A 15366-nucleotide genomic window follows, 5' to 3' on the forward strand; every position below is an offset into this window, starting at 1 on the left:
AGTGTACATAAGAAGGAGTGTATTGATTTGGTTGGTAATCCCACACCAACAAAACTTAACTATAAAGAGTCATATGCCCATATGCTTTATGGACTTGTATTTGTTTCATCCACACTTAAAATAGGTTGGGATACCTATCTAGAGCTTTTGGAGAAAGCCTATCCAGAAATTTTCAAGTATATTCAGCTTTGGTAAGGTATTTTGGGACATTCTTTGTACAATCTTTCATTCTTCGTTCTGGTTTTTGGTATATTTTGGCATTGATGTCAAAGGGGGAGGTATAGGTGAAAAATATATTCCTTACATTGGGAGATATGGAGGTATGGAGTATTTTGTATAGTTCATGATTATAGATGGATATTCAACACAAGGGGAGCATTCTCGGGATGAAAAGGGTAGATGGAAACCATTATCATTTTTCACATGAGTGCTTCCATGAATGCCAAAGGTGGAGATTGTTGGCAATAGACACTCATTTGATTGGTTTCAATATGTTGTTATTGATGGCAACATGTTCAAGCTTCATATTTTGGTTTGGTTGTTTACCGGTAGACACTTCACCGGCACCGACAAGTATCTTCACCGGTAGGAGAAATTATTTGGGTACTAGCATTGTAGGCTGAGATGACTTCATTGGGTTATCGCTATTTGAGGAAGAAATCATTTTGAGAGATCTAGCATCGACAATTGATTTTGATATGTATGTATATATGTAATTGAGACGACATGTATATTCATTTTGTAATTATCTATGTAAGCCGACATAAGGTATGAAAGATTGTAAGGGTATATAGGTCAATTGATTAGATCATTTTTGATATAGGAGAATGTGATGACATTTTTTAATGTGAAACATGTAAGAGAGATCATGTATGTGAGGGTATTTTATGTAAGAGGTTATTCCATTAAGGGTTTAGGGTTTCAGACCAGAACAAACAGAGCTTAACCGAAACTGTATTCAGGCATAGAATATGTTATCATTGCAGTTCATTCATTTGTCTGGATTGTAGTCTAGATTTGTATGTAGTCAGTGGGACTCTTTTTGTGATGAGCAGTGTGCTCTAGGCTGTAAGCCTTCCTGCAAGTGTCGGCCCCTATATTTTATAATATCTTTTTATATGGCCAGTGGATTGATATTGTGGGTCACAAATCCCACCATGGTTTTTCCTCTTTGATTTTTTCTATGTATAATTCTCTATGTTATGGTATTCATTTATGTGACTGGCTTATTGTTTGCTTTACTTCTTTCATTCTTATATGTACCAGTTTACTGGTTGGTGAATGCACGTTTTAATAATGTTAAAATTGATCATTCCAGTAGAACACTAATTCACCCCCTTCTCAGTGTTCTTGGATTCCAATATCTATAAGTGTGGAGGAGAAGGACATCATGCTTTCAAATGTAAGAAGATAGAGAACACTGGGAGAACAACATTGCTAGAAGAAAGTCCCCCGGGATCAGCTAACAAACCAAAAGATGGAGAATTTTTTATGATGAGGAGAGATTTGTGTCATACCATAGAAGATGAGGAACCCTTACAAAGGCAAAAAAATTTCAAGACCAAATGTAAGGTATCCAGTAAATACTGTAAGTTGTTATTGATAGTGGTAGTTTGGATAATCTTGTTTCAGAAGAAATGGTGATTAAGTTGAAGTTGGAAAGATTGAAACACCCTAAGCCTTATCAGATAGCATGGATTCAGGATGATCATAAGTTGTTAGTAAGTGAGAAATGTTTACTAAAGTTTAAAATTGGGAACTATCATGATGAAGTCTTGTGTGATATTATTCCTATGGATATTCGTCACCTTTTGTTGGGTAGACTTTGCCAGTTTGACAGACATGCAATACATGATGGGAAAAAGAACATATACACTAGTGTAGCAAATGGGATGAAACAACCGTGTTACCCTTCGAGGAGCCTTTAAAGAGTGAAGTCTTTATGAATGATAGAAGATATTTGGTGGATAGAAAGAAATTCCTAGATGGAATGAAACTTGAGAATGTGTCTTTTTTCATTAGTTCCTAAGCAGACTGGACATCTAGAGCATGAAGAAGAACAACTAGACGAGACAAAGAAGTTACTGATAGAGTATGAAGACATCATTTTAGATAATGTGCCGGATGGATTACTACTTGTGAAAAGTATCAGTCATTGCATGGACCTAATTCCCAAAGCTAGTTTGCCTAACAAAGCTGCACACCGGTTAACGCTAGTAGAGAATGAAGAGTTGAATAGACAAGTATATGAATTGTTGAAGAAAGGTTTGATCAAAGAAAGTTTGAGTCCTTATGCAATACCAGCAGTATTATCACCCAAGAAGAATGGAGAATGGAGGATGTGTAGCGATTCCAAAGCAATAAACAAGATCACAATGAAATATTGATTTCCTTTTACCTAGGATGGATGACATAATGGACTATTTGAGTGGAGCCAAATACTACACAAAGATAGACTTAAAGAGTGGATATCATCAGATCATAATTAGAGAAGGAGATGATTGAAAGACAATGTTCAAGATGAATGAAAGAATGTATGAATGGCTAGTGATGCCTTTTGGGTTGACTAATGCACTAACTACTTTCATGAGGTTGATGAATGAGGTATTAAATAAATTCTTGGGTAAGTTTGTTATTATATATTTGGATGACATTCTGATTTTCAATAAGACAAAAGAGGAGCATTTGTTGCATTTAAGACAAGTTTTGCAGAGGTTGAGAGAAGAAAAGTTGCTAATAAATCTTAAGAAGTGTACTTTCATGAACGAAGAGTTAGGATATTTGGGATTTGTGATATCTACGGATGGATTATATATGGACCCTAAGAAAGTCAAAGCAATTTTTGAATAGCCTACACTGGAAAGAATTGGAGAGGTAAGATCATTTCATGGATTGGCTCATTTCTATAGAAAGTTTATGAGAAAATTCAGTTCAATTTGTAACCCTATGATTGATACAATGAGGGGAGATAGGAAGGAATTCAAGTGGACAACCAGAGAAAAAAAAAGTTTTGAACTATTGAAGAAGAAAGTTACTGAGCAACCTATGTTAGCTTTACCAGATTTCAACAAAGTGTTTCAAGTATGTTGTGATGTGAGAGGAACTACAATTGGAACAATCTTGAGTCAAGAAGGGAGAGCAATAGCTTATTTCAATAAGTTTTTGAATGATGCCAAGAGGAGATATTCAGTGTATGGTCAGGAATTTTATGCCATAGTTCAAGCCTTGAAGAAATGGAGACATTACTTGTTTCCTAAAGAATTTGTGCTGTATACCGATCATCAAGCCTTGCAGTATTTGAATAGTCAGAGTAAGTTGAATTAGAGACACATGAGATTTACCTGCATCTACTAGATCATTCTTCTTTAAGATCTTAGTCTACACGGGCTTAGAAATAACATCAAAATCATCAAATCATATCCATATGCTTTGATCTTCTTTCCAAGACATTCATCAACTTTCACATTTACACTCTCTACTATCTTCTTCAACCACTTGTTGTAACACTGGTAGGCCTTTATCTTAGTAGAATATTCCAAGAAAATTCCTTCATCACATCTTGCATCAAACTTTCGTATATCCTCATCTCTCTTGATATAACATTTACTTCCAAAAACTCTGAAATATCTAACTATAAAAACATGACCAAACCATAGCTCATAAGGAGTCTTCCCAGAATCACCTTTTATATGCACTTGGTTGAATGTGTAAACAACAATGCTAACAACTCCTCTCCAAAAGGTTTGTGCAACATTTCCTTCAGTCAACATAGTCCTAGTAGCATCCAAAATGGTTATGTTCTTTGTTTCAACAGATCCATTCTGCTAAGGGGTTCTAGGAGCAAATAATTGTCTTCTAATTCCATTCCTCTCACAGAATGTATCAAACTCTCCTGATGTAAATTATCCTCCTCTATCAGATCTTAGGAACTTCATCTTCAATCCTATCTCAATCTCCACTCTAGCTTTAAATATCTTGAATTTCTCCAATGCTTCTGATTTCTCCCTTAGAAAAGTAACCCACATCATCCTAGAATAATCATCAATCAACAACATAAAATATCTATCACCCTGCATGCTTCTCAGTCTAGTAGGACCACATAAGTCAGTATGCACTAGATCTAACAATCCACTTCATGATTATAACTTACTTTTAAATTTAGTTCTTGTTTGCTTTGCCAACTGACATTCCTTACATACCAAATTAGGTGGCTTCACAATCTTAGGAAAATTTGTAACAACTTGAGTAGAACTTATCCTTATCATGCAATCAATATTAACATGACACATCCTCCTATGCCACAACAAACTTTCATCAATTTGAGCAATCAAACAACTTTTCTCACCATCATTCAAGTGAAAGATATTACCTTTATTCTTAGTCCCTGATCCAATCTCAATACCAGCAGCATTTAGGATCTTGCATTTACCATTCTTGAATTTCAAATCATATCCCTTGTCAACCATCTGTCCAACACTCAAAAGATTATGCTTCAAACCTTCAACATAAAATACATCATCGGTATTATGCTTATCATTAAAGGATATAAAACCTCTACCATGAATCACGCAAGCTTTATCATCTCCATATCTCACTATACCACCATCATACCTCTCCATACTCACAAATTTACTTTTATCACTTGTCATACGATGTGAACAACTACTGTCAATTACCCATTCATCTTTCTCTTCAATCTTAGAAGCCAAAGATTTCTCCTCAACAATACAACTTGTAGGATTCACTGGTACCAAATCATCTTCCTTTATAGTAATAAATACAAACTCATCTTCTGAATTACCATTCTCTAATTCTTCATTTGTAACACCTTCCTCAGTAGCATAGTAACATCTCTTATGATATATGAACTTCTAGTTAGGCTTATAGGGCTTATCATTCTTTTCATGCTTCTCATAGCTATCATATCTATCATTCCTTTTAAATTTATCATGATTATCATATATAGACATTATCTTAGGGTACCTAGAAGCATAATGTCGTATCTAATTATAAGAGAAACAATTAAAAGGTAATTGTCCTTCATACTTACTGGCTCCCTTAGGAAATCTCTAAGCAATAAGGGCTTCAATCTCATCCAATTCTCTTTCTTTCTCTTCCATCTCTCCCTTTTCTCTTTCATATCTAGATACCCAACAAAAAATTTCTCCTGGATCATACTTCCACTTCATGTATATAAAAGCTTTGAATGGAGTCTCAAATTTACCATGTGATTCTCCAAATTCATTCAACTCAAATGCAACAATCTTTCCAACCAACATGTTGTTGGCAACTGACACTCAATTGGTTGGTTTGAATATGTTGTTATTGATGGCAACATGTTATTATGTTTCGGCTTCACGTTTTGGTTCCATAGTGTACTGACAGGAACTTCACAGATACTACACCGGCACCGACAAGACATAAGGATTTCTTTGGTCATCGGCAATGCAGGCCGACATGGTTTGGTAAAGGTTATCAATATTGGAGGCCAACATATCTTGGATCCAACATCAACAATTGATTTTAATGTTTATGCATTTATGTTATTTGGCCAACATGTAATTTGATATTGTATATATCTTTGTAAGCCGACATAAGGCATGTAAAGTTGTATAGGGTATATAAGTTAGTTTGATAGATCATTTTGAAATATATGATAGGGACATGAGATAGGAGATAATGGATATGAGAATGTAATATGATGCAAAATAGTTCAGAGAGATTATGTATGTGAGTAAATTATTATAAGGGTTATTCTAGTAAAGGGTTTAGGGATTCAGACCGAAGAAAACAGAGCTTAAATCAGAATTGTATTCTGGCATAGAAGATGCTATCCTAGCAGTTCACACATCTTCGAATTGTAGTCTGGAATTTTATGTAGTCAATGAGGCTCCTTTTTTGATTGAGCAGTGTGCTCTAGGCTGTAACCCTTTTTTTAAGTGTAGGCCCCCCATATTTTATAATATCTCTTCATATAGCTAGTGGATTGATATTGTGGGTCACAAATCCCACCGTGTTTTTTCCTCTTTGAGGTTTTACACGTATAAATATGTGGGTTATGGTTCTCATTTATGTGATTGGCTTATTGGTAGCTTTACTTCTTTAAATTTTGTATGTATCAGTATACCTGTTGGTCTATGTATGTTTTAATAAGGCTACAACTTATCATTCTAGTATAACACTAATTCAGCCCCATCTCAGTGTTATTGGTTTCCAACACATGTCTCTAGTCACAATAGTTACACTCTAGATTTCATCAATGGTAGCTACTTTATGCTTGTAAGCAGTAGGCAATGATCTCAACACTTTAGCAATAATCTCACCTTCTTCAAGAGTTCCACCTATTGGGACTCATAAATCTGAGTGAATTTGAGAGGCCCATTTCAAAATTTTGCTCTGCATTTCCAAATGATCACAAAATGAGTCAACTTGAATGGCCTATTTAGAAAGAGAGTAAAATGGAGCCAGTTGATTTTTGAAGTATAAGGCTTGGGAAATGTGTCCTACACCTTTCATTCAACCTATGAAGTGTTTTGCAACTCTCAGATTTCAGTTTGGATCAGTTTATCAGGTACCCATTTCAAGGGGTGAGCTGAAAGTCCATGTTAGGTGCAAATGCAGATTTTATTAAGTAGCCTACTTTGAGCATCTATAACTTTTGATCAGTTGATCGTCATATTGAAATTCAAAGTGCATTGAATTGTATGCATATAAGTGTGCCTCCATGACAAGTTTTAGGTCTTTATGAATCCATTTGATCAGTTTTCCAAGATGATCTCTTAAGCCACTTCATTCAGTTTTCTGCATTTTCATTGCTACATCAGTTAAAGTGGCTATTTTCATGAGCGCACCATTTTCACCCAGTCAGCCTTTTGGTCAAACTAATCATTCCAAGGTATTATTTTTACTTCAAGGTACCTATGTCCTGGACTTGGGGGTCTACGAAGATCATTTGATATTTTTAAGAAAGGTAGTTTGAGGTCCCTACACATTGGTTTTATCAGGTTCATAGTGCTGATAGAGCTAGTTGGTCATCTTTGACCATTAATATTTCTTCACTTGGGATTCATCTTGAGAAACCACTTGGCAGAGTTCATGTTTGTATATCAGAGTACACGCCTATCAGTTTGCAAAGTCCAAAAAGGTGTTTTGATTAGTTTGAAAAATACGTCTTTGGGATTACATGTGAAAGTGTGGCGCAGGTGCTTGAAAGTCCCGAAACTTAGTTTAATGATCAGAAAATGGTGCTGATTGATTGCAGAGGTATTTTTAAGGTTCATGAGGTATTTTGAAGGTCAATTACATGAAATCAAAAAAATTTAGTCGGACCCACTTTGGGGCCCGACCTGGCTCATGCTCGTGCATTGATTTTATTGGCGACTTGGTTCACTGGGAGAATTTCAAAAATTTTTAAATGTGGATTGTGATCACAAGACATGTCATAATATTTTAAGATGCTAATAGAACTCTAGTAAATTTCAAATTGGTGAGTTTTATGCTAAATCCTCCTTCACCAACAGAGAAGAGACATTAAAAAAAATGCATCTGGCAAGTAGAGTTTTTTTGAAAGAGGGTTTTAAAACATTCAAAATGCAATTGGCAGCCATTATGCTAATAGACTTTACCAAAATCTCCTCCTTGCTATATTTTTTGGAAGGGCATTAGAAACTACCAAAGCAATGAAACTTTCAAATGCAAGCTACAGGTGTATCCCCAACCAAACTTTCCTCCCTAAATGTGTTGTTTAGAAGGGCATAATTAAGCTTTCAAACAAAATGAAATGCCTAGAACATGGCATTAAATAGAAGCATTTAATTAAAACTTTCTACAAATGCAATGTGGCAGGTGTGAGTGGTTTTCATAACCATGCCAGCAAACCCCCTCCCACATGATAGGTTCAAAGCCAAAATCCTCTCCTACACGTGAGCTGGAAGGAGGCAGTATCAAAGACGTTTTCAAGAAAATGCAAAGAGCAGTTGTATTTCCCAATCACCCCTGCGTGAGGTGTAGGCCAAATGATTTCCCTGCTATGGCATGGATAGTGGGGAGGGTTACATAGAAATCTTCAAGCAAAATTGACCTCTGTCAAAATCCCTCTTTCACGTGGCTTGGTGTGTTGAAAAGAAGATAGTTAATAAACCAAAGCAAAACAATGGCAGTCTCCCTTCATATAGTGGTGAAGGGGCATTTAAAATTTCAGCAAATCCCATTGGCAGACAAAGTTTCATAAAATTTTCAAAAAATATGCACAATCCCAGGCATAGCATATATCCCACTTTGGCTAGGCAAAGACATATTTTTGTATTTAAAAGTAGTGCTCCAATAAACTATAGTGTCAAAGCCTTGAAGGCTTTTGAAGCAAGGTGTTGGTTGGGTGCCTAGTGGACCCCACATGCATGTGCACAAATTCCGAGGCAAGGAGCCTAGTTGGTTACCAGATGGACCGCACATGTGCATGATTCTCGATGCATGCGAATTTTGCAGAGAATGGACAAGTTAACTGGTGATCAGGCTCGAGGAGATCGAACAACGGGAGCTATACCACAAGGTGAAGATGCTTGCCGGTTAAGAATTGCAGATCAACGACCAAGCATGTGCAAAAATAGATGCGGTAAAGATCAAGAAAGTTCGCCAAAGATCAACGGTGGTCACCATTCCGCAAGGCAAAGATGCTCGTCGGTTAACCATCACGGAGTAGCTACTGATGATGTGGCAGGTCCGGATGGCAGGTGAGCTGGTGGATCCTGCTGAGGTAGTGATGATGTGGCCAACAAGTGGTAGACAAGTGACAGATAGGCATCGATGACATGGCAGGACGCAGGGCCAAAATTGATGAAAAATTAAAGTTAAATGCATAGTTTCAACTATGTGAAAAATTTAAAAAATATATATGATGGCTTGCATTTGAGATTAATTCACTTAGGGGGTATTTTTTACTCGAAATGGTAGGTATTGTATATCATCGGAAAGCTCTCGAGATGAGGAATTTAGTTATGCAATTTGTTTCAAAAAAAATGAGATATTTTGAGAGAAGTTTCGATGGGAAGAAAAGGATATATTTTTGCAGTTAGGGAAAAAGGACACTTGGCATGTTCTGATGCATTCTAGTCTTTTCTCCCCTCCTTCATATTCCCATTTCTTCTCAATTGTAGGGGTTCCAGATTTCTATGAGAAATACTCCAGATTTCTTGGTTTCTGATTTCGGGTTTTCTTCAAATTTGCAGTGTAATGTCTGCTTTCAAGTAATGGAGTTTAATTTTCTTGTTGTAGGTGTTACTTGTTGCAGGTTCTTGTGTATGCAAGGCATGCACAAATTCACACATAATTTATCTTTGAAATTTACTTTCATTTTATTCAAATCTGATTCTTGAGGTGGATCAAGTTTGTCATGAGGAGCTGTGTCTATGAGTGTAATGCTTGTTTGTAGGTAATCTTCAAGGAAGATTTTAAACTTTGTGAGCAAACATTAATAAAATAGGGTTCATGTTTTTGGATATGATATATTATGTGGATAAGCTTAGTAATGCATTTATGCAAGGCATTAATGTAGGAATATTTCATGATGAAGATAGATTTGCAATGAGTGTTTTCATTTGTAGTCTGATGTATGACTCTGTTGCCCTTGGATAAGGCACTGATCTTGCAGATTTTGGGCTTTTCTTAGAGATTTAAAATCAAATCAAAATATCTTTCTTTGTTTTATGTTCTGTGAAATGTTCCACCTATCTCATGTTCAATCATGTTGAGTTGTCAACGTAGATTTAGCCTATCTATAGTACCCTCCTTATTTTTGAACCTTTTATGAGATCTATCTGCTTTTATTGATGCTGTCATATGTGGGTAAATGAGTCTAATTCAATGCATCAAAGGTACACCCACCTAGGTTTTGCAGAGCCTGAAGAGTAGAAGGATTTAGACTCTTGTTATGTTGTCCAAGCCTTGAGGTTCTTCATAGATTGAATTGGGTATTTCATAGATCAATTACAGGTGAACTTGGGTTAACCAGTTTTGGTGAATAACAAAAATGGTGACTCCACTAGGGAGTAATAGTGTTTTGTAATTGCATTTTTCAGTAAGGTTGAGAAAAGTTGTATTCACCTTGTTGATTGTAGTCAAACCCATGAGTCTGGCCAAAATTCATTTGGGGAAGAGTCTTAGAAGTTTACAAATCTAAAAGTCTTTTTCAAATTTGAAAGTGTGTATCCTAGAAAGTATTGTTGCTTTGAAATTTGAAAATATTACGTGACTCTGTTGTGTGTGGTATGACCCAGAAATCTAAAAGTGTTTTAGAGTGTAGATCAGTGGTTTAAATTTTATTCCTCTTTAGGGAGGTGGTGACTCTATAAGAACGAACCTGAGATTTGGAGGAGTTCTTCAAATTTTTAGTCAAAGGTGAAGTGAACAACAACAACAATTTTTCTCCACATATTCCTCAAGGTATTCATGAAATTATATGTTCCTTATGAGGTGAAACAATCACCATAGAAAGGAAAAGAAATTTGTAGTTTACATACTTCATGTTTTGAAATAAATTTCAATTAAGTGATGGGAGAAGTATGTGGTTCTGAAAATTAGTGACTGCATGTATTTTGAAAATATGTTTATAAAGTAGTTTTGGTTCAGTAGATGTTATAGACCTGATGGATCTAGATGTAGTTCCTAGATCTAAAAATCCCTTGTCAAATCTGAAAGAAAGTGATAAATAGATTGCAATATGTCTTCAAGAGATCCAAGATAAATTTGTCTGGTTTTTAAGAAGGAAAGTAGGGAAAAGAAAAGAAGAGTCATCATATGTTTTCTATGAAAGATTTATAGCTGCATTGAATGAGCTTTTAGCTGATGCTAGATCCCATGAGTCTATTTGGGTTCATTTATTCTTAGAGCTTGATGAGCCTAACTTAGTTAATTGGTCTACAACCTTGAGAGAAGAAAGTGTTGCAGGGTTAAAAATGGATAAAAAATTAAAGTTAAATGTATAGTCATGACTATAGTGTAAAATTGGAAAATTTAAATGATGGCCTATGTATTCAAGATTAATTCGCTCAGAGGGTATTTTTTACCCGAAATTGCAAGTATTGTATACCATTGGAAAGCCCTTGGAATGAGGAATTCAAGTTTTCAATTAGTTATAAAAGAAATCAGATATTTTAAGACCAGTTTCGATGAGAAAGACGAAGGAAATATTTTTCAGTTGGGGAAGAAGGGACACATGGCGATCTCTGGTGCATTTTAGGTTTTTCCCCCCTCCTTAATATTCCCATTTCTTCTCATTTGTAAGGGTTCCAATTTTTGAGAGATTTTCTCCAAGGAAGAAATCTAAAATTGCAGGTTCTAGTGATGGCATCTTTTTATTTTTGCAAATGAAAGTGTGTTCTTTTGGGTTTCCAGTTTTGTCTTTGTTGTAGGATTTGTATCAGTTTGCAAGTTTACACATATGCAAGGCATGTGTGATTTTCCATGAAATTGTTTGCATAAATGTATTCAGATTCATACAATTTTATATTGTCAAGGATAATTTGGATTTGTCTCTTTTAGCCTTCTCTAAGAGTGTAATGTTTATCTTTTGGGTATTCTTCAAGGAAGAATTTAAATCCTAAAACCCAACATTAATGATGTTGAATGTGTATATTGGATATGTAAGCATGATTTTATGACAAAGCAAAAAATTGTATTAATGTAATGCAGTGATACTTGAAAATTTAATGCTGAAAGAAACTTACATCTGAGATTTCTCTTCCAGTTTTATGCATGACTCTGTGTCTTGGATAAGGCACTGGTCTTTTGTAACATTGAAGGATTGTCAGAACACCAATTTAAACTCAAATCAGAATATCTTTGGTTTTTGTTCTATGGAAATCTTCCACCTATTTCATGTTCAAGCCTATTGAGTTGTAAATGTAGATTTAGCCTATCTATAGTACCCTCCTTGTTTTGAACCTCTTATGAGATCTATCTATATTTATTGATGCTACCATATGTGTGTAATAGGTCTGAGTAAATGCATCAAAGGTATACCCACCTAGGTTTTGCAGATCCTAAAGAGTAGAAGGATTCATATCCTTGTTATGTTGTCCAAGTCCTGATGTATGTCATAGATTGAAATTGACCATTTCATAGATTAATTGCAGGTGAACTTGGGTTGACTAGTTCTGGTTAACAACACCACCGGTACATGTGATGTTCATGAAAAGATTATTCACCTTAGCCATAAATGATGTTATGATTTCATCTTCTCAAATATTCAATGCTTCATACTTCCCTTTCAAACTCTACAACTTAGCTACTTTGACATGTGTGTCTCCTTCATACAAGGTATCTAACTTCTTCCAGATCTCATTTGCAATCTTCAAACCCATCACATTTGTCATCTCTGAATCATTCAAGGCACACAACAATACTTCCTTGGCTCTTATGCTATGTTCAGCATCCTTGATCTCAACAACAGTAAGCAGTCCATTCTAAGGAACATTGTAGACATTCTCTGTAATCTTCTAATACTCATCTCTAAGACACTTCAAATGAACTTCCATCTGGTTCTTTCATACAGTATAATTTCTTCCATCAAATCTAGGACACTCCTTGAACACATAAGATTCCATCCTAGATCTCCTCAAGTGGTCAAACTTCTTGCAAAAGATATAGCTCTGATACCAACTGTTGGTAATAACGTTGAAGGAAAATTGAGAGGGGGTGAAGTACACAAATGGACACTGAGAGGGGGGTGAATCAGTCTATTTAAAAACTTTAAGTTTAGTGTGAAAATTTTAAGGATGTAATGCAAACATAAACACACACACACACAAGAGCACATCACATAACACAAGTTGTACCAAGAAAACCCAATATGGGAAAAACCTCAGTGAAAATAGTTGCTACAATCTACTGCACCAAACCAGCCTCACAGGTAAAACTAATTACTAATTTTAGGGCACCAACCCAAGGAGCACCAACCCCTATTTTTATGAACACCTACTCAAAGGAGCACATACCCCTGCTCTGGGAACCCACTCAAAGATTTACAGTGATTGTTCAAGTTTACAATTGCAATGATAAAGCCTTGTTACAAATGAGTTTTGTAACACTTACAAATTTACCATATCATGAGAATGAATTACTCTGCCTACTGAAGTTTCTTCTCTATTTCTTCTTCTTCCTCAATCTCTTTTTCTTCCTTTGTCTCTTTTTCTTCCTCTGTCTAGATTTCTTCTTCTTGTTTCACTTTGCTTACTTTCCCTATTTTAGTGGATGTCTCTATCTTATCTTGACAACAACACTCTATGTACTTCATTTCTCTACAACACCTCTCTTTATCACACTTTATATACTCTCTACTACACATACCATTAGTCAACTTGTTGAGATATCATTATTTTCCAACAACCAATGTTGAATCATATTGACAACTACTGTTGCATTAGATAGACTTTGTACACATCATATTTTTCTTCTACTACAAACTTGAATATTTTATTCAAGTAGGTTGCCTTGGAGGTCTACAACTCAAGATATTTTATGCTCTATCCTAAATATGATCTCATACTTGCGACCTATAGTAAATGCATCCAATATTTCTTCTAATCATTCTTTGTACTAAGTTGCAATTTTTAGCAACCCCAATCAGCCTAATTGATTTTTCCTCTATTGATTTCCTCAATCACATCAACCATCTACAACTCAATCACCATTAATGCATTCTCTATCCTCTTTCAACCTACCTAGACAAGATTGACGACTACCATACTCAAATCCATCATCATTGACTTCTTCATATTATATATCTTCTTCAACTAGTTGGGGAGACATATGTCTCCATTTCCTCTATCCTAATCATTCAGTCAAGGTCAGTTGGCCACCACATAAAACCCCTTGTTCCCATCGACATGCACAGGTGTCATCAAAAGTCTTCATATTCTATATCCAAGTCACTTGGTCAACCATAGTCAACCACCACATGGACCATTAGAAAACTCAGATCAGTTGAACTCTATACTGTGACTGTCCTTCGTGTTATGTGCATCACATGTATGTCTACCTGTTCTACCCATGCGAGATAAGATTTTTTTTTTCTCAAAAATCCTCCCCTTTTCTTTCTTAGCTGACATCACATATGGGTAGCTTCTTCATGTACATGGGATAAGCCTTTGTCTTTCCTTGACAAGCATCTTCTTCTTCTATGTTAGCCCACATGAACCTTGTGTATCCTCTTACTTCATGCTAGATAAGGTTTCTCTCTTTTTTATTTGTTTTTCGTTATCCCACGAGACCACCGCATAACCATTTGTCTTGTGTGGGATAAGATTTTCTCTATGACATGATTTCACTTGTTAGCCCACACAACATTTTGTGTGCCTCTTAACCCATGTAGGATAAGGTATCACACTCTCTTTTATTCTCTTTTCCTTATCTTGTGGGTTTCTTCACATCCCACCTTGGTCACGTGGGATAAGAAGACCCTTCACTTCCTTTTGTTTTATTATCCCACAAGCCCACTAGAATCATCCTCATCTTGTGTGGAATAAGCACCTTCAAGTAATCATCCTTCAATTTCTTATCCCATGAGACCATTACTCTCCAAGTTTTACCACACGGGATAAGGAGTCACCTTTACTTTTGTTAGCCCACATGACATTGTGTGAGCTTCTTAACCTATGCAAGATAAGGGAATCTACAATCTTCCCTTTAGTTTCTTATCCCAGATGAAATTTGTTGGTCACTTTTAACATCGTGGTATAAGAGGAAATATCTCTTCGCTTTGACCTCTTTTGACTATCTTATCCTGGACAACCATCATTGATCACTTTTGATAATGTGGGATAAGAGGGATCGCCTTGTTCAACAAACTTAAGTTATCCCACATGACCATCAGTGGTCACATTTTGATAACATGGGATAAAGTATAACATTGTTCTCTTAAGTTAAGTGTTATCATGCAAGGTATTCAACACTCATCCAACATATTGTGAGATAAGAAGAGACATCATGTGCACCTCACAAGTGTTATCCCATGAGTTCAACACTCTCTCTTAGAATGTTGTGGGATAATAGGATAACCCCATTGATCCATAAACAATTTTATCATGCAGGGTCTCTTTCTTACATTTGAATATGGAACCCTCAAATGCACATGAACCAAACAATAGTTGCCACGTAGAAATCATGTCTCTCAACCCCAACTCATGACTCTTTCACCACTATTGACATGTGGAGACGATGAATTTGGTCGAAACCCGTACACAACATAACCTACATGTTATGCGCAATTGTTATCTTCTTCTCAGCAACCTACAACCTTTGGGAACCCCTTCACATCTACATACTTCTCTGAAACCATTTGACATCTATTTTCATCAATGACAATAATGCCAA

This window comes from Cryptomeria japonica, chromosome 1 (genome assembly GCF_030272615.1).
Source record: "Cryptomeria japonica chromosome 1, Sugi_1.0, whole genome shotgun sequence".
Taxonomy (NCBI): domain Eukaryota; kingdom Viridiplantae; phylum Streptophyta; class Pinopsida; order Cupressales; family Cupressaceae; genus Cryptomeria; species Cryptomeria japonica.